This window comes from Coenobita brevimanus, chromosome 50 (genome assembly GCF_032717465.1).
Source record: "Coenobita brevimanus isolate Jiangsu-jjx chromosome 50, ASM3271746v2, whole genome shotgun sequence".
Lineage (NCBI taxonomy): Eukaryota > Metazoa > Arthropoda > Malacostraca > Decapoda > Coenobitidae > Coenobita > Coenobita brevimanus.
In genome coordinates this window covers 2803887-2826176 of record NC_137003.1, presented here as the reverse complement: position 1 = coordinate 2826176, position 22290 = coordinate 2803887, and positions in this window count along the sequence as shown.

Sequence of the window (22290 nt, the reverse complement as noted above, 5' to 3'; positions counted from 1 at the left end):
GAGAGATACAGGGAGGGGGAATGACAGAAGGGGAAAGGAAGGGAGGGGTAAAGAGGAAAGAAAAGGTAGGGAGAGGAGGAAAGGGAGGAAGGAAGTGGGAAGGGAAAGGAGGGAATGGAAGGGCAGAGAATGAAACAGAAGGGCAGGTAAAAATGATAACAGGTAATGCCATTTAATCCCATCCAGGCGTAGGGTGCCGAGGCTAGGCTATCAGTGCAGTACATTTAAGGGTAGATGACCAGTGTACTTCCCTTGGTGGCATTACATAGTGCAGTACATTTAAGGGTAGATGACCAGTGTACTTCCCTTGGTGGCATTACATAGTGCAGTACATTTAAGGGTAGATGACCAGTGTACTTCCCTTGGTGGCATTACATAGTGCAGTACATTTAAGGGCAGATGACCAGTGTACTTCCCTTGGTGGCATTACATAGTGCAGTACATACAAGGGTACATGACCAGTGTACTTCCCTTGGTGGCATTACATAGTGCAGTACATTTAAGGGTAGATGACCAGTGTACTTCCCTTGGTGGCATTACATAGTGCAGTACATTTAAGGGTAGATGACCAGTGTACTTCCCTTGGTGGCATTACATAGTGCTGTACATTTAAGGGTACATGACCAGTGTACTTCCCTTGGTGGCATTACATAGTGCTGTACATTTAAGGGTACATGACCAGTGTACTTCCCTTGGTGGCATTACATAGTGCAGTACATTTAAGGGTACATGACCAGTGTACTTCCCTTGGTGGCATTACATAGTGCAGTACATTTAAGGGTACATGACCAGTGTACTTCCCTTGGTGGCATTACATAGTGCAGTACATTTAAGGGTACATGACCAGTGTACTTCCCTTGGTGGCATTACATAGTGCTGTACATTTAAGGGTACATGACCAGTGTACTTCCCTTGGTGGCATTACGTAAAAAAATAAATAAATAAAAACAGTATCACCTCTTAGGGCTGCAACCAATGGAAGACCGTGACGTCACCCCCACTGGCGCCTTACAACCACTACACCACTTCACTAGATTTATGGAGGAGAACTGTGGACTGAAATTATCCTATACACTAACCCTTCCTTAACAGCGTCATCATCATCAGCATCAATCGTCATCGCCATCATCATCATCAACATCGATCATCAATCATCATCATCACCCTCATCATCATCATCCCGTGACCGACAAGGAAAGCACCCACACAGTACCCCTCATTATGGCACACAACCGTCCAATTTACAATACAGGTCCCTGTTTCTGTTCCGGGTGCCAACAGGTTTACATGGTGGGCCGGGAATCGAACCTGGAACCTCTTGGGTGCATGCCCCATATGCTTCCGATTACACCACCGCCACCACCCATCATCTCTCTCTCTCTCTCTCTCTCTCTCTCTTACTCGTTATGTAAATGTGAACTGCAAATTCCAACGTTTCTTAAATTTTTCCTGGACGGTAAGATGCTGCTGGGAAGAATTTGGAGGGAGAGAGAGAGAGAGAGAGAGAGAGAGAGAGAGAGAGAGTGGCAATGATGCAAGAGTGAGTGTGGTGAAGGTTAAGGTATAAGAATGGCTTAGGTGGAATACAACACAATACAATACAATATGATACAATACAAGAGCAGGCGTCACCATGGGAGGCGTTAACACAAAACTACAACAATTTTTCCTCAACAAATTCTCCATTGTTGTTCCTTTACTACCTATTACTGACCAACTCTTATTTACCTTTATACATACAACTCTTTACCACCGTCACGTATTTTTAGTTATAATAATTCTTGTTCCTTTACTACCTAGTGTCGACCAACTCTTACCAACCTCCTTACTACCAGGATGTATTTTTATTTATAACACTTCCAATCTCTATATGATTTTATTGATCCTGTGGCAGGTATTTTAGATGGAGGCGTCATATGCAGCCTTCATTAACCCTTTCATTACCTGAAGTCTTACCTGAGCAGAACACCTTCGTCCGTAAGAGTCAAATATAAGCTAAAATAAAATAAAGAACATGGGAGAAAAAAAAAAGTTGATTCAAAGTGGGGAATCCTGAAACGAGGAAGAATGAAGGAGTTTTCTCTCTCATTTCAACCTCTCCCCTCCCTCCTTCTCTCACTCTATCTCACCCTCTTCTCTTCCCAGCTCCCTCTCTCTCCTTTTCTCTCCAATACTATCCCTACTTCTCTCCATCCCTCCCTCTCATTCCCTCTTGCCTTCGTCCTCCTTCTCTACCTCACCCTGTCACGGCCATGACCCTGCCTCCTCTCCCTTCAAGTCGTCTCTCCCCTTCACTCACCTTCCCTCCTCTCCTCTCCATATCCCACTCTCCTCCTCTCGCTCGTACTCCCTCTCCTCTCCCATTATTCTTTTTGCTTCCCTATGTTTATCTTCGACTAAAAAAAAAAAAAAAAAAAAAAAAAAAAAAAAAACCTAGTCACAGTCTTCTCTAACAAACCGTCTTGAAAGAAACATTGCTTTGGCTGCTGCTTGCTTTCCTTTGTACTCCCTCCCTTTCCCTTCTCCTCCCTCTCTCCCCCTTCGCTCCCCCATATTCTCTCCTTTCTCCTTTCCTCCCTCTTCATCCTTCACCGCCTCCCTCTCTCATTCTCCTCCCTCTCCCTCTCTCTTCCCACACGTTGTCCTCATCCTTTCCCACCGACTCTCTCCCTGTCCTCTCCGTCTCTCACTTCCCTTCCAGTTCCACAATTTATTCCTTTCCTCTCCCACCCTTTCTCTCCTCCTCTCTCTGGCCCTCCCCCCCTCTCTGCCTCCGTAGTCCGTCTATCCCTCTTCCCCACCCTTTCCCTCTCTCTCCTCCTCTTCCTCCCTCTCTCTCCCTCTCCTCCACCCCCTCTCCCTCCGTCCAGTAGTTCGTCTTAATTGAAGTCTTAATGACATTTTTTCACGTTAGGTCTCAGTCACTGCCGCCTAATGAGGATTATGTCTTAAAAGGTGAGAGAGAGAGAGAGAGAGAGAGAGAGAGATTCATGTTGGAAAATGTTCATTCTTTCTCTCTCTTCTCTCTCTCTCTCTCTCCATACTTTACTTCATCTCCTTTCAGTTTCCTCCTCCTCCTCCTCCTCGTTTTTGTCTCCACCTGCTACTATTTTTTCCTGCCCCATTAAAACTTGTAATTTCCATCAGCCTAGAGAAAAAATCCACATGAAGAGAATTTTCTCATAAAAAGTGAGAGAGAGACAGAGAGAGAGAGACGAGGAACATTACAGTTTCCAGTCCAAGAGTCTCTCTCTCTCTCTCTCATGCCGGAACACGATCATCAAACATAACTGGTGGTAAGAACGCTCCGCTCTGTGCATCTCGTGATTGGCGTTAGCTTAGGTCACACACACACACACACACACACACACACACACACACACACACACATCTGGTATCGTGCAGTCGATAGGCATTATCCCTTCAGTGCAATTAGGTATTTCAAACTGTATTAATTAGTAGGTACATAAGATTACATTTAGCTTTGGATAAACTAATGTAATTGTAGGAGTTGGAGACAGGCTTTATTGACTCCTTTACTACAAGATGGATCCCTTGATTGCACTAATATCCTGTGCTATTAACAACATTATTAGTAAAAGCACAGCATTGCACTGAACACCTACACTCCTTACTTCCTTCCTTTGATCTCTCTCTCTCCAACGTCCGCTATTCACTAATTGGGGTAATTTTGCCACGAGGCCGCTCTGCAGATTATACCAAATGAGAGAGAGAGAGAGAGAGAGAGAGAGAGAGCGAGAGAGAGCACAGGCAGATAGGCACACAGATAGATAGACAGACAGATACCATACATAGATAGGTAGGTAGATAGACACAGATCAACAAGTAGATTGATATAGACAGCTACAGATAAATAAACAGACAGATGGATAAACAGGTGAAAAGAAATGGAGGTTAAGAAGGAAATACAAACACACTAAGGCAGTGACACACAGACAGACAAACACAGACACACAGGAAAAACATAGATACAGAGGGGGGGGGTAAACAAGGCGTGTGATTGGCAGTAGTTGTAATTAATGAAGGTAATTTGTAGGTCATTAAATGTGGACCAGAATTTGTCCAGAGTTTAGTACTTTTGTCAGCTGGAGGGTTTGTGGGTATACACCTGGAGGGTTTGTGGGTATACACCTGCAGGGTTTGTGGGTATACACCTGCAGGGTTTGTGGGTATACACCTGGAGGGTTTGTGGGTATACACCTGGAGGGTTTGTGGGTATACACCTGGAGGGTTTGTGGGTATACACCTGGAGGGTTTGTGGGTATACACCTGCAGGGTTTGTGGGTATACACCTGCAGGGTTTGTGGGTATACATGGTGGATGGTGTTTGTTGTTTTGTTAAAGAAACTGACAGACACTTACACCAAGAGACAGTTACAAAGACAAACAGACAGCTACACAGACTACAGACAGCTACACATACAGACAGACATCCACACAGACAGCTACAGACTGACAGATACACAGAAAAAGACAGAGACACACCTAAACAGACAGACCGACAGCTACACAGACAGACAGACAGGCAGCTACACAGACAGACACCTACAGACAGACAAACAGGCAGCTACACAGACAGACAGCTACACAGGCAGACACAGACAGCTACACAGGCAGACAGGCAGCTACACAGACAGACAGACAGCTACACAGACAGACAGACAGACAGCTATATAGACAGACATACAGACAGCTATATAGACAGACAGACAGACACCTACACAGACAGACAGACACAGCTACAGACGGCAACACAACAGCCAGTGTGTTAACAGGTTCACCATCAGGACGTATTACTGTATATATACGGTATATATTTCCGTCTCCTGATGATTTTATTCGGGTCAGAAATACCTGGAACAAAACAACACAGATATAGCCTTCAGTACCTCCTTTATTATGGCCTTCAGTAACTCCTTTATTATTATGGCCTTCAGTACCTCCTTTATTATTATTATGGCCTTCAGTACCTCCTTTATTATTATTATTATGGCCTTCAGTAACTCCTTTATTATTATTATTATGGCCTTCAGTAACTCCTTTATTATTCTGGCCTTCAGTAAGTCCTTTATTATTGTGGCCAGTGTTAAGGTGAAGGAAAACAAATGGTCACAGATGGAATTATATACAGTATATACTACGTCATTAGGTTGGTGGCCTTAACAAACAGAAACACGGTATGAGAATTATGGCAACTGGAGGTTTGCAGGATAAATAAGAATAGTGAAAATAAGAGGGAAGGGAGATGATGATGATGATGATGATGATGATGATAATGATGATGATGATGACGATGATGGTGGTGGATTCATTTATTTGTTTATCGTTTTCTTTACTACAGTATATTTGTACCACACTTTATTCTTAATACTTGTTTCCACTCTTCCTAAGAAATCCCCCCCCTTCTCTCTCTCTCTCTCTAAGTCTTTCAGTTTATTAAAATGACAATCCTTCATTCTCCCTCAACAATATTATAATCCAGAGAGCAGACACAAAGCCGCAGCGGGAGGGAGGCACGGAGAGAAAGGGAGAGGAGGAAGGAGGGAGGGAGGAAGGGGGGAAGAAGGGACGTGGAGAGAGAGAGAGAGAGAGAGAGAGAGAGAGAGAAGGACATATTAGGATAGAGTATAATCATCTGTCGGTGTAATCATCTAAGGCAATATATCAACAGTGTTATGAAGCCTGCCTTGCTACATAAACCCTCGTTTGGCTTCATAAAGTTAGAATAAGTAAACAGTTTAAAGAAGTAAATAATTAACAAGTATATCATCAGGTATAACTAGACGTGCAACAAGTTAGGTATTCAGTTCAGGTGTTGTTGTTAGTTGTGTGTGTGTGTGTGTGTGTGTGTGTGTGTGTGTGTGTGTGTGCAGGGTCACATGTGCAAGCCACAGTGGTAAATAATTGCATGGCTAATGATACGGTTCAGAGGAAGACTGTCACAACCATATACACAGCAGCCACCAAACCCGATCCTTAGCCACAATTTCAAGACCAATAACAAAATTTAGGCTGGTGAAAGGTAACGTGGTAAAGTAATTATTCAGCAGGAAATGTGCAGCCGTAGCATTATATTTCCTGCCACTGAGCTACGGCAAATAAATACAAAAGGACAAAGTCTCCATGAGTATTGTCACTAAATCCACTCACGTAAATTATTCAAATGATCCTCTCTAAGCCGCAGATATACTTCCAACAAAAATAAATAAATAAACAAAGGTGAAATGCGCCATCCTAAACTCGGCAACTTCCCTCACTGCCCCAGCCTCCCTTCACATTATTCAAATTTCCTACACAATTTTTCATCTATTATTCCCTGTGAATCAAAATTTAGTAAAACTGTAAGAAGATAGTAAGAATATGACACAAAATACGTAACTGTAATGAGGAAGTTAAATATCAAACCGAAAAAGAAAATACCCCATTACTTCACCTCTCTCTCTCTCTCCAAATTTCCAAACGCGTTTTTCCTCATCATTTCCCGTGGCACAAAGTTTGCCTGTATAAAAATACTCGGGGTATTTTTACATTGTCCTAATGACCGGCAGAGTTCTGCTGGACTATCATTTCCAGTGGTGGTGGTGGTGGTGGTCAGGTGGTTACACAAGTGGTGTGTTGTCTGAAAGGACGCGAGTTCAATCCCAGGCGAAGTTCTACTGGACTATCATTTCCAGTGGCATCAGCAGCATCAGCGGTGGTGGTGATGGTTAGGCAAGTGATGTGTTGTCTGAAAGGACGCGAGTTCGATCCTAGGCTCGGGAACAGTTTATTTGAATTTTTGTTAACACGGAATTTACCAGCCATGTCAAAAAAGCACCCCCACTAATACCCTCACACCACGAGTGCAGGAAACAGCCCCAGCATGTCCATAATACGGACGGTGGGTATCAGCGCCGAAGTGGGGACAGGTACAGTAGAGATGTGGTGCACACAAGACCGCTGGGCATCACGGAATGAACTGCCAAGCCTACGCCCACAGTGAGACATAAAAAAATAAAATAAAATAAAATAAAACAGGCAGGCAACTATCGGGCAGAACAGCAGGCAAAGACAGGCAGGTAGAACAGGGAAAAAAATTAGAAATGGCAGGACGCAACATACACGGAAAATCAAATGACAATAACAAAAATCTAATTTATTAAAATGTTGACAAAGAAGAGCCATGAAAAACTCAGGGTAAAAACGATAGGAAAACATTAAAAATATTCACCTGCATAAAAATAAATAAATAAATAAAATGCCTGATTAAGTGAGCGAGGGAGGAGACAAATTAAGGTGAACCTAAACTGACATTTTTCACACAGGATGGGTTCAATACATTCTCCAAGAACCCTTCAGTAAAGAAAAGTTTTCCTAAGTTGAATATAATGGTCCTGAGGCACCAAAAATACTTCAGTATATAACTGACGTGACCGTACGAAAGGAATATTACGACACACCACAATGAAACGGATAATATTTTGAAATGGGAGTCAAAGCAGATACATTAAATTTCTTTACATAAATAAATGTGATGTTACCCAAGAACTAACATTACCAGAGATAAAGGGTGGAGGGGGATAGACATGGTTGTCATGGTAACCCGTCAGTGTTGAATCCCTAACTCCTGGAAATGATCCTAGTCGGCGTCAGTTCTCTCTCTCTCTCTCATTACGTCCCTTCAGTCGCCGTTTACGCTACGTAAGGAACGTGGTGTGTGCTATACATTACTTCACCTCGTCACCCTCTCTCTCTCTCTCTCCAGTACGGTGGTGTGTTTTAGTCCAGCTTTGTATTCAGTTTACATACTTTTCAGCCTGGGGGCTTCATACCTGCATAAGCATAATCAACTCCTACATTAAAGTTGAATAAATCTGGTGAATAAACTCGCCTGGTGGTTGTGTGATTAAAACGAAGACATCATCGTACTGAATGGGTTAAAGCTGACCATGTAGCCCTACCTAACCTACCACACACACACACACACACACATCATCGTCTCATACAAAGGGACATATTTATCAATCAAGTACAGGCAGATGACGGGTTGAAAGGATACATCTTGATTTTCATAGGAAGATCTCTTTCACAATCAGGATATGTTTTTGCAGGAAGCACATAGTATAATAATGCATAACATGTCCATGTTTTGTGTTGCTCCTGTGAATACAAATCAAAGCTGTGACACAGACTGGATGTACGTGTGTCTGTGCAGCTCAGTGCTGGTGACAGGGGCGTACAGGTAACCGCTGCTGCACTGGTTAGCAACTCAGCCTCCCAACTGGATCAACCAGAGTTCCATTCCCACACTGGTAAGCCTCTCCAACAAAGTAGGTTTCCTCGTCCCACTTCACACACACACAAAAAAGTGTGTGGTGGCAGCAATGCATACAAATGCTTATGATTACTGACTGGCCTACACAAGGGTCATCAAGGCAGACAGTGTTTATTCCAAGTCACAATCTTCTACAATACCATACACAACATTGGGATTTACATCCACATCCCCGGCAGTACTGCTGCGTGAACAGGGACACAGAGGAAACAAACTGTGCTCAAGAGTCTGACCGGTGCGGGGACCGAACTGGAATATTTGCAGTTGCGGGCTGGCTGTGCTCACCATTACACCACCGGCTGCCCCGTACTAGGGTGTTGTACTGTCAGGGACAAAAGTTCGCATCTGTTCCACTGCGTCTGCATCTCACTCAGGCAATGTCCCTCACTTCTCTCGCTGATGCAACAAATCAATGAAAATCATCTATGGGTAGAAACACGTGCAAAACCTCCCTTAGGTTAAGAATATTTCTCAGTGGAGGAAAGTGAGACGCGGAGGTGGTTAAATAACTGGCGAACTTCTGTCCGTGACTGTACAAATGTGGTGGTTGAGAGCGGCGCACCACACACCCACTCGTCTCCACGGCCACACACGCACTAACTGGCGGACCCAGTGGCAGTGGGCCAGCCCGGGCCGCCGCCAGCAGTAGGTGTGGGCCAGTGGGGTGCAGACACCTTGGGTGCAGGTGTAACGCGGTGGTGCAAAGGTGGTTACTTTCCATTCTCACCTCACTCACCACCTACCTACCCTGCCATTCTCACCTCACTCATCCCTACCTGCCCTGCCATTCTCACCTCACTCATCCCTACCTGCCCTGCCATTCTCACCTCACTCATCCCTATCTGCCCTGCCATTCTCACCTCACTCATCCCTATCTGCCCTGCCATTCTCACCTCACTCATCCCTACCTGCCCTGCCATTCTCACCTCACTCATCCCTACCTGCCCTGCCATTCTCACCTCACTCATCCCTACCTGCCCTGCCATTCTCACCTCACTCATCCCTACCTGCCCCGCCATTCTCACCTCACTCACCCCTACCTGCCCTGCCATTCTCAAACATACGTGAGATGTATTCTATGGCGTAACCTGGATTCCTGTTTTGCAGGAAGAACTAGACATTAGAAATTCTACATTTTCCTTTCCTTACCCTTCCTGCAAAAAGAATGTACCATTGATAAAAAATGTATCGGCACCCTGGGGTCGTATAAGATGTGAAATACTTCGTCTCTGGTTCAATCGGTAGTGTTGGCATGCCTGTTCAATTCACAAAAATGGTTGATTTACCATGAAGTACAATGTTACTCCAACTAATCCAGCTATATATTTGTAAAATATGATAACAACACCAATGAAGGATACAAAGCGACATAACCGTGTCATTTCCCGTAAATCATAGTCCGTGTATCATAATGTCTCGCACTGAAAGGGTGCCGATAATTTTTTTTATCGATGGTATAAACCAACTATAATTTTCCTTCATAACCAACATTTCTTATTGTGGGACGAACAGACATGGAATGGGCTGGAATTTTTATTTCCTTGTCCTTACTTGCAAAAAAAAATTTATTAAGACTGGGAAATGACGGTTGTGTTTGAGAGAGAGAGAGAGAGAGAGAGAGAGAGAGAGAGAGAGAGAGAGAGAGAGAGAGAGAGGAGGGAAGGCAGGGCTCCCCATAAGTGTTGTGCTGGATTCTTAAAAATTTTACACCTGAAGTTTTCTCATTCCTTCACAGCCCGTCTCCCTCTCCTGCCCCTCCCCTTCTTTCACCAGGTCATCCCGTACCTTCAACCATCCTTCAACACAGCACCTGCATCCCCCTCCCTCTCTCGCTCTGTCTGCCTGTCTGTCTGTCTCTGTCTGTCTCTCTCCAGCTTCAGTCGTCTTGGTTCTCCATTCCCACTTTCCTCTAGATTTTTGTTCTCCCTATTTTCTCTTTTCTCTTCTTTCTTTCTTCCTCTTTTCTCAATCTTTCAACTTTTTCCTCCTCATTCCCTTTTCCGTCCATATTTTTCCTCTTACTCCGTCTCCTTTCCTCTGTTCTTCTCTCCGTCTCTCCCTCATCCCTCCCTTTCCTTTTTTTTTTTTTTCCTCGCTGCCTCTCCCTCTTCCCTCCAACACCACCTCCCTTAGGCATGGTTTCTCAAAGTTTTTATAGGTGTGTTTTTCCTCCAGCCCCTCCCTCCCTTCATTCTCTCCCTCCTTTTTTCTTCCCTTCCACCCTCCCTCCTCTCTTCTCTTTCCCCTTCACCCTCTCTACTTTCTTTTTTCCCTCCTTTCCCGAATATCCCTCCTTTCTTCGGTCTTCTTCTCTCCTTTCCTTCATTTCCCTCTTTCCATGCTTTCCTTCCTACCATACCATTCCCTCCTCTCTCCTTCCATCCATCCATCCTCTCTCCCACGCTCCTTCGTCCCTTTTTCCCTCCCTCTTTCTTTACTCCTTCCTCCCTTTCTCCTTCTCAGTCCTTCCCTCCCTCCTTCCTTGCTTTTCTCTTTTTTTTTTTCTTTCCAGTCTTTTCTCCGTATTTTTTCTCTCCCTGCTTTCCAGCCCTTCCCTCCGCGTCCCTCCCTCCCCCCATCTCTCTCATACTTAATATTTCCTTCTTTGTTTTTCCTCCTTTCTCTGCCTTCCTCCTTCATTCTTTCCCAGTGCTTCCATCCTTGTCCCTCCCTCCTTCCCACCGCCTAACTCCTCACCGTGTTTCTCACCCTAATGCCAGTCGCGTGCTGTCTGCCTCCACCATCAATTATTTTAGTCCCTATTAAGCCCTTCAGTACTATGGCACAATTTCTTCTGGTTACTCAACAGACCCTTTGATGCAGTTTAGAAGAGGCCTTTAGTAGTGATGGATTAATGAAGGCTGTATCTAACCCACCCAGCTGGAAAAGTGTCATCTACGCGTGTGGATACTGCAAGAATACTGTATAAATTACGTCCCGGGGTTGAGGGAGTTATGATGGGTCTCTGTCAATGCTCTGTGGATGGTAAGAATACAAACAATACGTCACTGCACTAAGAGTTAATGGACACAGATTCCAACAACTTCATCACGACAGGTCTCTCCCGGGCTGAATACAATCCTGTGCAGGCACCAAAAACAGAAGATGGCGTCATCGTAGTGAAGGGATTACGCTAAGCCTCTGACTTGAGCCTCTCCTTCACATCCATCACACTGCAGTCTTTATTTCTCGCATATTTTTCCTCTAATCTTTTCGCCTTAACCCTTTCAGTACGCTGATGTCTTTACTATCTGTCCCAAAGTGCGATGATATCACACCAAAAAGGCAATTATAAACACATAATCGGCCTGAAGGTTTTAATAAGATGGTGAACAGACAAGGAAAGTAAACTCCCAAACATTCCCCCGGAAGACGACACGCAACCGTCAGCTTTTGCATCCGGGTACCTATTTTAGTTCTAGGTATGAACAGGCTAGGGCAAAGGAGACCGCAGCCTCAGGGCTGGCCCAGGAAACGAACCCAGGAACTCTCGCTTGCGAGGCGAGTGTGCTCCGGTTACACCATCGTCCACCCCCTACCAGGATTCTAATGTACCGGATATTTAACTAAGGTGATGCAAAGCAGCTTACAGCCCTTAGTGAACACCAGCGCCATAACTCATCCTTCTCTTTTCTCCCTTTCATATTACGCACATATAACCTCTATACACCCCCTAACAGGATTCTCGTGTACCGGATATTCAACTCACGTGATACAAGCTTACAGTCCACAGTGAACACCAGCGCCATGACTCACCCCTCTTTTTTCTCCCCTTTATATTACGCAAATATAACCTCTCTACATTCCCCTTCCACAACTTTACTTACCTGGTCGCCAAAACTCCTGATAGGTCCCAAAAACTGAGGTTAAAATGCACTAATTCACAACAGCACAAGGTAAAGCCACAATGTTTGGATAGGAAATGTAACGTTGCCAAATCCCAAATCAGAAACACCGCTAAACTTGTTCTTTAAAACTATTAAAATACTGCCACATACATCGCACTCTATAAACAACAGCTAGATAAAAATTCATAAACTGTGGGAAGTCGCCAAAACTTCGTAGAAGGTGCTTGAATATGTAAATTTGAAAGCAGTGCTAAAAGCGCTGGAAAAAAAAGTTAAAATGATTTCAAAACACATATAAGCTTTCAAAACGCTACATATAAACTATAATCTCTGGGGTATCGTTAAACTGTTAATAAAAAATCATTAGAAATTTCCTAAACAGCATGTTGCTAAACATTAAAAACTGCTGCTTACGTAGAAATGTAGATCTAGCAAAGAAAACGTTATATTAGCAATACTGCCCACAGAGTTATACATATAGAGTGCGCCACCCTGGTTTGAAAGTGACGCAACCGGAAGTGGCTCAGCGGCCATATTGGGATGCCCAGTCTCACGCTAAATTCAAAACAGGTAAGATGTTCTCGCTTCTCTGTGATCAGGAAATAAAATAGAATGGAAATATATTCAACACTGCATCAACTTCAAGAAGAGGAGGGCCTTCATTTAGGAAATAAACTCAGGGATATCCATCTTTCATGGCACACTCAAAAGATGAAAGTAAAACTTGCTGCGCAAACACTGAGTTCTAGTGTAGCTGATGCATTAATCTTCTGTCGGGATTCATTACATCTCCCACAGTTTTAAGGATTGTCAGGGTACAGTTAAATTTCTGCAAATGGCTGATAAACTTTTTGATGTACTGAACTCGAGAAACAAATTTGCTAGAGGAATGAAAGCAGCACTTCAACCTGAGACAGAAGTAGTTTCAATATCATTCTTAGATCAAGCATTTGCTTATCTAATGACTATCACTAATTCTGATGACATCCTCATGTACAAAACTTCTAGAAAGACACCTTTCATTGGTTTTTTGGCTGCCATTAAGAGTGCTCAGGCACTTTATAAACAGTTTGTAGGTGTAAATAAGCCACTCCAGTACTTTCTAACTTATAAGCTGTCACAGGATCACTTAGAACTCTTTCTGTGCAATTCGAGCATCTGGTGGCTTTCGAAATAACCCTTCTGCGTTAAACCTCATGGCAGCATACAAGAGACTCCTTCTGAGGCATGAAATAAAAACGTCAAACGGGAATGTCTCTGCACAAGACCTCACTGAAGTGCTCACATCTGCAACATCTAGCAGTGTCATGAAGAAAGCTTTAGAGGATAAAACTGAAGATATTATGATGGCAAGAAGATATGATATCATTCCTCGCAGTCCTGCCCAAGAAGATCATGATTATGTAGACTGTCCAAACTTTACAGATGTGTCAGATTATAAGGAAGCTGCAGTAGGTTACATTGCCGGATATGCAGTTAAAATGGTAAAGAGAAATATTTCATGTCCAGACTGCTTGTCTGCACTTACAGCAACAGAAATTAAGAACAATGATAAAAGTTGTGCATTGATACTGGTTAAGGACAAAGGCGGCTTGATAAAGCCCTCTATGAGTGCTGTGTCTGTCTGCAGATCAACAGAGAAAATATTTCAGAAAATGTTGAAAAGTCATGACAAATTTGAGCTACGTAACATTCCCAGAATTTCCTCTCTAGTTGCATATTCTGTATTGAAAGAGACTGGTAGCACTGCATTTAAAACACATAATTCCCATATGTTTGAATGTTCACCTGATAATAATCACATTTTTTCTCTTATTAAAGCAGTGGTGCTTGCATATTGCAAGATACGTTTGCATCATCTTGCAAAAGCAACCACTGCTAAAGTAAGAGGCTGTTATGTTAGGAAAACACTAACTAAGTATTATTTAAGAACCAGTAAGTGAGGGAACTCACCATCCACTCAATTAATGTAATGCTATTAATAAATTGGTATATGTTCGCTTCTAATCGTTGATTTTTGTGTATCCAAAGTAAAATGGTGCGTAGAGACAAGGTAAGGGGACCGGGAATAACTTTTCTTCTCACTTCATTCAGAGCGCAATAGTAATGGAGAAAAGGCTTAAAATAGCTAAAGTAATTATATTGATAACTGCTCTATCTATTTACATCAGGATATAATGCAAAAAACACTCGGGAAAGGTTAGTATTTGTGAATTATGATGAGCTGTACGAGAAGGTCGGGACTCGGTAGAGTGGGCATCCTAAGATGGCCGCCGCCCCGGGCCCGCTGGCTTCACTTATCGCCCATACCACAACACAGGGACGCGCGCTCTATATGTATAACTCTGTGATACTGCCGGCCAATAACAATAATGGCGGAGATTGGCGGGCTATTTAAATGTGTAATACGATATCGCCTGTTTCTGATTAATCTTCAGCTGCCTCCCTGTGCTCTGAAAGGAGGATGGTGGACTGTAGGAAAAGGGGCAACTAAACATTCCACCAGGTCCACGTACAAGTGGGCCTGGGACCACAACAACAACCCAAGGATGTCTTAATATTTAGTTTTTATACCACTATGCTCCTGTCACGTCAACTTGGTCCAGATTTATATCCTGTCGTAACTTATTTCCCGTAGTTCAGTGGTACAGTAAGTCAATACTACTGCTGCACATGCTTTCCATAGCACTTCTTCATGACTAGCACCATATTCTAGCATCAATCTCTTCTTACAACTCAGTATTCAAGATGGGGAAATGACAGTTTTATGCCTAGTTGAAGTGAACAGAATACAGATTATTTTATTCAGCTATGGATGTAACCCTGGTGGTGGTGAAGAGGTTAATGAAGGCTACTCTCTCTCTCTCTCTCTCTCTCTGCATACACCTCAATATCCTCCTGTAGGTCACTGATGCACTAAAGCCATATCAATACCAGGCAAAGCAATGTGAACGTGAAATATAAATACACACACACACACACACACACACACACACACACACACACACACACACACATCATCATCATCAATATGGCTCTCTTTAGTACTGTTTTTGTTTATTCTTGGAAGGAACGGTTTGCGGGCTCTTGGCCTTTGGTTCCTTCTTGCCTGCATAAAACACACATACACACACACACACACACACACACACACACACACATATAGATAAATAGATAGATAGACATACATAGGCATATAGATAGATAGGCATATATATATATATATATATATATATATATATATATATATATATATATATATATATATATATATATATATATATATATATATAAAATCTGAACAACCTTATCGTCAGAAATGGTCAATTGTATTCCTTATAATAGAATTTATTTAAAATCCATCGTTATAAATGAATGCACTCGGACAACCAATCAGCTGCCAGCATTCAACAGTTTAAGGCAAGAGTCTTCTCTTCTCAGAACACATGCAATGGCCGTGAACAGGTTAATGAAGGCTGTATTTAACCCCTCCAGTTGGAAGCAGTCTTTCCTGAGCTGAATAAAATCGTCTGGTGTTACCAGGAATTAAAATTAATTGATGTTTTTTTTCCCAGCTGTCAGACGATTTTATTTACTTTAGAAGGGTTCCTTTCTAACTATACTCTTTTTACTTTAACTTGACCTATATTTTGATTCTTTTGCAGCTTGTTTCGCGTAGAAAATACTACGGCTACACATCTTTCCACAGCACTTCTTCCTGACTAGCATCATGCTGAAGTGCTAATCAGTTACTAAAAATCGACTTTCAAGATGGAGATGTGGCAGTTTTGGGCCAAGTAAAATTGCCATCTAATGACGTTCAGTGCTGGGTTATAACAACGGATTAACACTAGAATATGCTGCTAGTCACGAAGAAGTGCTATGGGAAGGATGTAGAGCCGTAGTACTGTCTTATTTTGATACATTAACACTAGAATATGCTGCTAGTCACGAAGAAGTGCCATGGGAAGGACGTACTGTAGAGCAGTAGTATTGTCTTTTGACAGTAACACTAGAATATGCTGCTAGTCACGAAGAAGTGCTATGGGAAGAATGTAGAGCCGTAATATTATCTTATTCTGCCACTGAGCCTCGTAAAATAAGCTGCAAAAGGACAAACACCTAGACCAAATTCAGGTGAAAAGAGAGTACCTAACACCTCTTCCTTAGCAATTTATTTTTGGATATGACTGAGTGGTCTTTTTTGTAGGTTATTTTTGCGGAGTATAGCGGTACTGGAAGGATTTATATAATACAGCAAAGGGTAATAAGGTACAATAAGCAAAATAAATCGGTTAGGAAGAGGTGTTATTTATGCGGAGTATGGCAATGCTGGAAGGATTTATATAACACAGCAAAGGGTAATAAGGTACAATAAGCAAAATAAATCGGTTAGGAAGAGGTATTAGGGAGCCATAATTTCCCTCCATGACTCTGGGTGTGTCATAAAAGACTTTGTATTTACTTGTAGTGGAGTTTTATATATATTAGACTTGTGGACGAGCGGTTATTATACTGGAGTAGCTTTGTACGTAGGTAATCTTCTTTCCCATTTGTCATGTAGTGACAGGAGAGGTAAAGAATAGTATGGGACTATTTTTATTTGTTTTGGAAATATTAACAAGTCTCTCACTCACGAGTGAGTTGAGCAGAGTCCCTGTCTCCCTGTCTCGCTCTCTCAGTCTCTCTCTCAAGTTGCTAAGCCCTTTCTCCTTCTGACCTGCCTGTTCTAAGGCCTGTCTCCTTCTGAGCTCTCTTTCCTAAATTCTGGTGAAACAGGAGACGTATCATATGTGTTCCTTGTGGATGGAAAGTTTAAGAAGCCTGTGTGTGAGTATGTGTGTGTATGGTCACTAGGGCTTTGTTCACGGGTGGATTGCTGACAACTAACTGCATCATCTCCTTGCTGGCCACTGTCGTCAGCTTTCCTCAGTGTAATTTGCAAGCTCATTTCCCATTCCCAGGCTCGCATAGAGCTGTCTATCTATCTATTTATCTATCTATCTATTATGATTTGTAATTATAATATGGAGTCCTGATATCTGCTCGGTCACGCGAAAATGGCGTACCATCGACAGTTAATAGTCCTAACATATTAATACATATTATAAACACATTATAATGAACTTATAAGCTAATTAAGTGAAATACATAATATTGTAAAAGTAACATAATTGTATGAATATTGTATACATATAATATTTATAGTAAATAGTGATTATTCAGTAATATTACATTTTAAACAAGTTGTATACATATTTGAATAAATGCATTAAAGTAAATCATATGTTACTGGGCTTAAGATCCATGAGAGCTGAGAACATAACTATACTCCCACAAATGAATGGAATAGACTTTGATAATGAATTCATAGAGGAAATAACTTCAGAGCCCTCACCGACTGGTAGAAGAGAGCCAAAAAGAATTAGTAATATTAAAGGCTTAAACAAACATACACAAACAGATGAGTGTATAGATCCACTCCCACCACCAACCCCATCCTCCAGAATTAGTGACCCAGATAACAGTACTGATTTATCAATTTTTCCAGCCCATCTCACTAATGATTTAGTTATACCACCTAATTCATACATGAAGGTTACCATAAAGAGCAAATTACGGAATAGTACTGTTCTTGTCTTAGAAGAATTATGTAAAGTAAAGGGATTGTCAGTAGAAAACGCATTATGTCATACGAACGACGAAGGGCAAACTCAAATATTCATAATTAATCACATGAATGGGGAAGTTCAGTTGAAAAAGGGAACTTGCATAGTTAATACTGAAAAATGTCCCGCCCCTGTGAAGGAAATAGTTATAGCTGGAGTAACAAGTGAGATAAAATCTACGGATAGAGAAAGAATACAAGAGAATTTAATTCACTCAGGTGAATTTGATGAAGAAAATGATTTGTTAACCCTGCTGGAAACACACAGGGACACCGTAGCATTGCCCGGAGAACAATTAGGGTGTACTAACTTGATTAATCACATGATTAATGTGCACCCAGAAACACCGCCAATTTTCGTACCAGCTTACCGCATACCACACTCCCAACGTACACTTGCAAATCAGTATGTCGATGAAATGTTAAAACTTGGAATTATTGAGCCTTCAGTCTCCCCGTGGAATGCCCCCTTATTCTTCGTGCCCAAACGAAATGGAGAAATGCGTGCGGTAGTAGATTACCGTAAACTAAATAATCACACAATCCCAGACAGATTTCCCATGCCATTGCTAAGCGATGTTCTACAGAATATTGGTCCTGAGAAAAATATATTCTCGACCATCGATCTCCTAAACGGCTACTATCAGATTCCGGTATCTAAGGAGTCACGTAAATACACTGCCTTTTCAACAAACAGAGGCCATTATCAATATACAAGAATGCCAATGGGACTGAGGACAGCCCAAGGCACATTCCAGCGTCTTATGAATTACGTATTGTCCGGAATTTTAGGACAAGGAATATTTGTTTATATTGACGATATTATAATCGCAACGAAGAATATTAAGGATCATCTCAGGAAATTAGACTTACTCTTACAAAAGCTTAGTGATGCTGGATTAAAAATTAAACTTTCTAAATGCAAATTTTGCTTTAAGGAAATAAATTTCTTGGGCCACAAATTAAGTTCTGATGGTATTCACACCACTGATCTCTCACTGCCTGTATTTTCAGGCAGTGAGAGATTTTCCTGAACCCACTACGACTGACGAAGTTAGACAATTTTTAGGTCTGGCTGGGTACTATAGGTCATTCGTACCACAGTTCTCTCATATAGCCTTTCCTCTATTCCAACTACTCAAAAAAGATGCTGTATTCCAATGGGAAGAACAAAAAAGGGCATTTAACAATCTAAAAATTAAACTAACAAATGCACCTTGTTTAGCATATCCAGTTTACACAAAATCATTTCTTATTTGTACAGACGCATCAGTTAAAGGATTAGGGGCTGTACTGATGCAGGAAGATAAAAGAGGAAAGAATCAACCAATTGCATTTGCCAGCAGACAAACAAGAGGTGCGGAGAAAAATTATTGCACTACAGACTTAGAGGCACTTGCAGTGGTTTTTGCATTACAAAAGTTTCGAGATTTGGTATATGGTTACGAAATCCACTTATTCACCGACCATAAACCACTGGTGGGTATGTTTAAAGAAAAACTCCTTTCTGGGAGGAGAGCAAGATGGAAATGTACAGTTGAAAACTACAATGTACAAATTCATTATATACAAGGTAAAATGAACATAGTAGCTGACGCATTATCTAGGAACCCGAACACAATTCAGGTCGCGGCGTTAGATCTCAAAGGAAATATCCCAAACCACGAGGATATCGCAAAGGCACAAAGACTTGACCCAATATGGTCTAAAGTAATATACAAGTTAGAAAGTGGAGATGACATACAATTACCCAAACTGCATGTCCCACTTGAACAATTCACAATGGTCAATAATACATTATACAAAATTAACTCTAAACAACCAAAACGCCAAAGAAATACTAACCAGTTGGTAGTACCTAATGACATGATACCCCAAGTATTACGATTGATACACGACAGCCCACATGCAGGACATCCTGGAAAGGATAAGACATTCAACCAAGCCCAGCTATTATATTACTGGCCTTCATTACGAAAAGATATAAACAATCATATAGACAGATGCGAATCATGTGCGAAACACAAAGGATACCCAATCACACCTGCACCGATGGGTAATTACCCTGTACCACATCAACCATGGGACGTTGTCGCTGTTGATTTACTCAAGATGCCATTATCATACAATAATAACCTATACTTATTCGTAGCAACGGATCATTTTTCCCGTTATGTCATTTTAGCTCCAATTAAAGATAAGACAGCAGAGACAGTAGCAAAGGCAATAACAGATAATGTAATATGTCGCTTTACTACCCCAAAGGTATTAATAAGTGATAATGGAGGAGAATTTAATTCTGAGATCTTACAAGAAATATGTAAACAATACAACATCAAAAAGGTTAACGTTTTGGCCTATCACCCAGCATCGAATGGGTTGGTTGAGAGACAAAATAAAAAGGTATTAGATGTGCTACGACACATTCTCAGTGAAAATTATGCAAGCTGGGATGATTGGATTCCCAGAGTAGAGGCCTCAATTAATGGGTCTATAAATAAATCCATCGGTGACACACCACATTTCATTATATATGGCACAGATAAAAAATTACCATATGAGCTCAGAAGGAGACAGGCCTTAGAACAGGCAGGTCAGAAGGAGAAAGGGCTTAGCAACTTGAGAGAGAGACTGAGAGAGCGAGACAGGGAGACAGGGACTCTGCTCAACTCACTCGTGAGTGAGAGACTTGTTAATATTTCCAAGACAAATAAAAATAGTCCCATACTATTCTTTACCTCTCCTGTCACTACATGACAAATGGGAAAGAAGATTATCTATTTACAAGCTACTCCAATATAACAACCGCTCGCCCACAAGTCTAATATATATATAACTCAACTACAAGTAACCACAAAGGAACTACAAAGTCGTTTATGACAGGTGAGGCAGGATTTGGACACTGAAGGAAGGGCAGTATAAAATTAACAATAATTACACAACATGGACAGTCTATCTATCTATCTGTTTAACTATCCATATCTCTATGTACTCATCTTTTCATATCTATCTACCTGTCTATCAATCTATTCATATCTATCTCTTCTCCTGTCTAAGATTCTATCCATCCATTTATATCTATCTCTTCGTCTGTCTATGTATCTGTCTATCCATCCATATCCATCTATTTATCTATTTATATCTATGTAGTAGTGAAGCTGGAGGGACGGCAATTTCAGGTCAGGTAGGTCAGTTACCTGCAGACAAATTTAGCTGGCTTGGGGGACACTTTCCCAACGAGAGAGAGAGAGAGAGAGAGAGAGAGAGAGAGAGAGAGTGTTCTGTAACAGGTTTTCATCAAAGTTTTATCGGAGTGGCCTGGCACTGATTACGGGATTACAAAGGGGGGAGGGGAGAGAGGTGAAGGGGGAGGGGGAGAAGGACGTGAAGTGGGAGAGGGAGAAGTGAAGTGGGGGAGGGAGAGATGAGAGAGAGGAAGGGGAACACGGAGGTGAAGTGGAAGGGGAAGAAGAGGGAAACAAAGGAGGGAGAGCTGAAACAGCTGAACAAGAGAAGGAAGTGGAGGGGAAGAGAGAGGAAGAAAGGAGAAGGACATGAGGAACAAGGAGAGGGAGGGGAAGAAGTAAGGAAAGTGACGGAAAGTGGGAAAGGGAAGAATGATAGGGAAGGAGACAGGGGGGTGAAGAGGTAATGAGTGAAAACAAAAGCAAATTTGGTGAACCGCAAGAGCGTAGCTGCAGCAGCGGCGGCGGCGGCAACGAAAGCGGCAACAGCAGCAGGAGAAGGGCAGGGAAACGCAGGGATGGAAAAAGATTTCGCGAGCGAGCATGGTTTGTATTAGGATAGTATTTCCTATTCAGTTTAATATACAAGGTTTTATTATATTTTAGGAAATAATATGCATCTCCCCCCCCCCTCTCTCTCTCTGTGTATTTCCTATTCAGTTTAATATATATCTGTTTTATTATAGATATTTTAGGAAATAATATGCATCTCTCTCTCTCTCTCTCTCTCTCTCTCTCTCTCTCTCTCTCTCTCTCTCTCTCTCATCATTTTCTGTTCCTCACTTATCTTTTTACGCTTCGTGTTCTTTTCCATTTTTCTTTCCTCGTTCCTTTCCATTGCCCTTAATTCCTTTTTTTCCCCCTCACTCCCATTCCCCCTCCCTCTCTCCTCATCCCTGCCCTTCCCCCTTCATGTCCCCAAAACATATGACAATATTTTCATGTCGGTATTTTTTAATACTATTGAAACCCGTTGTGTCCTTTAATTAAAAACAACACTCATACTTTTTGGCCTGGCAGTCACGTACAGTACATACATACACGCACATGTATGTATATGTATGTATACTATGGGTTGTCAATATACTGCACCCTCTCATCTTGTGTTGCGAGGACGGCTCAGTCTGCTGGTATGGGCAATACAGACATGCTTTGCACCTCTCCTGGTTGCTACCCCCCTCCCCACACACACAT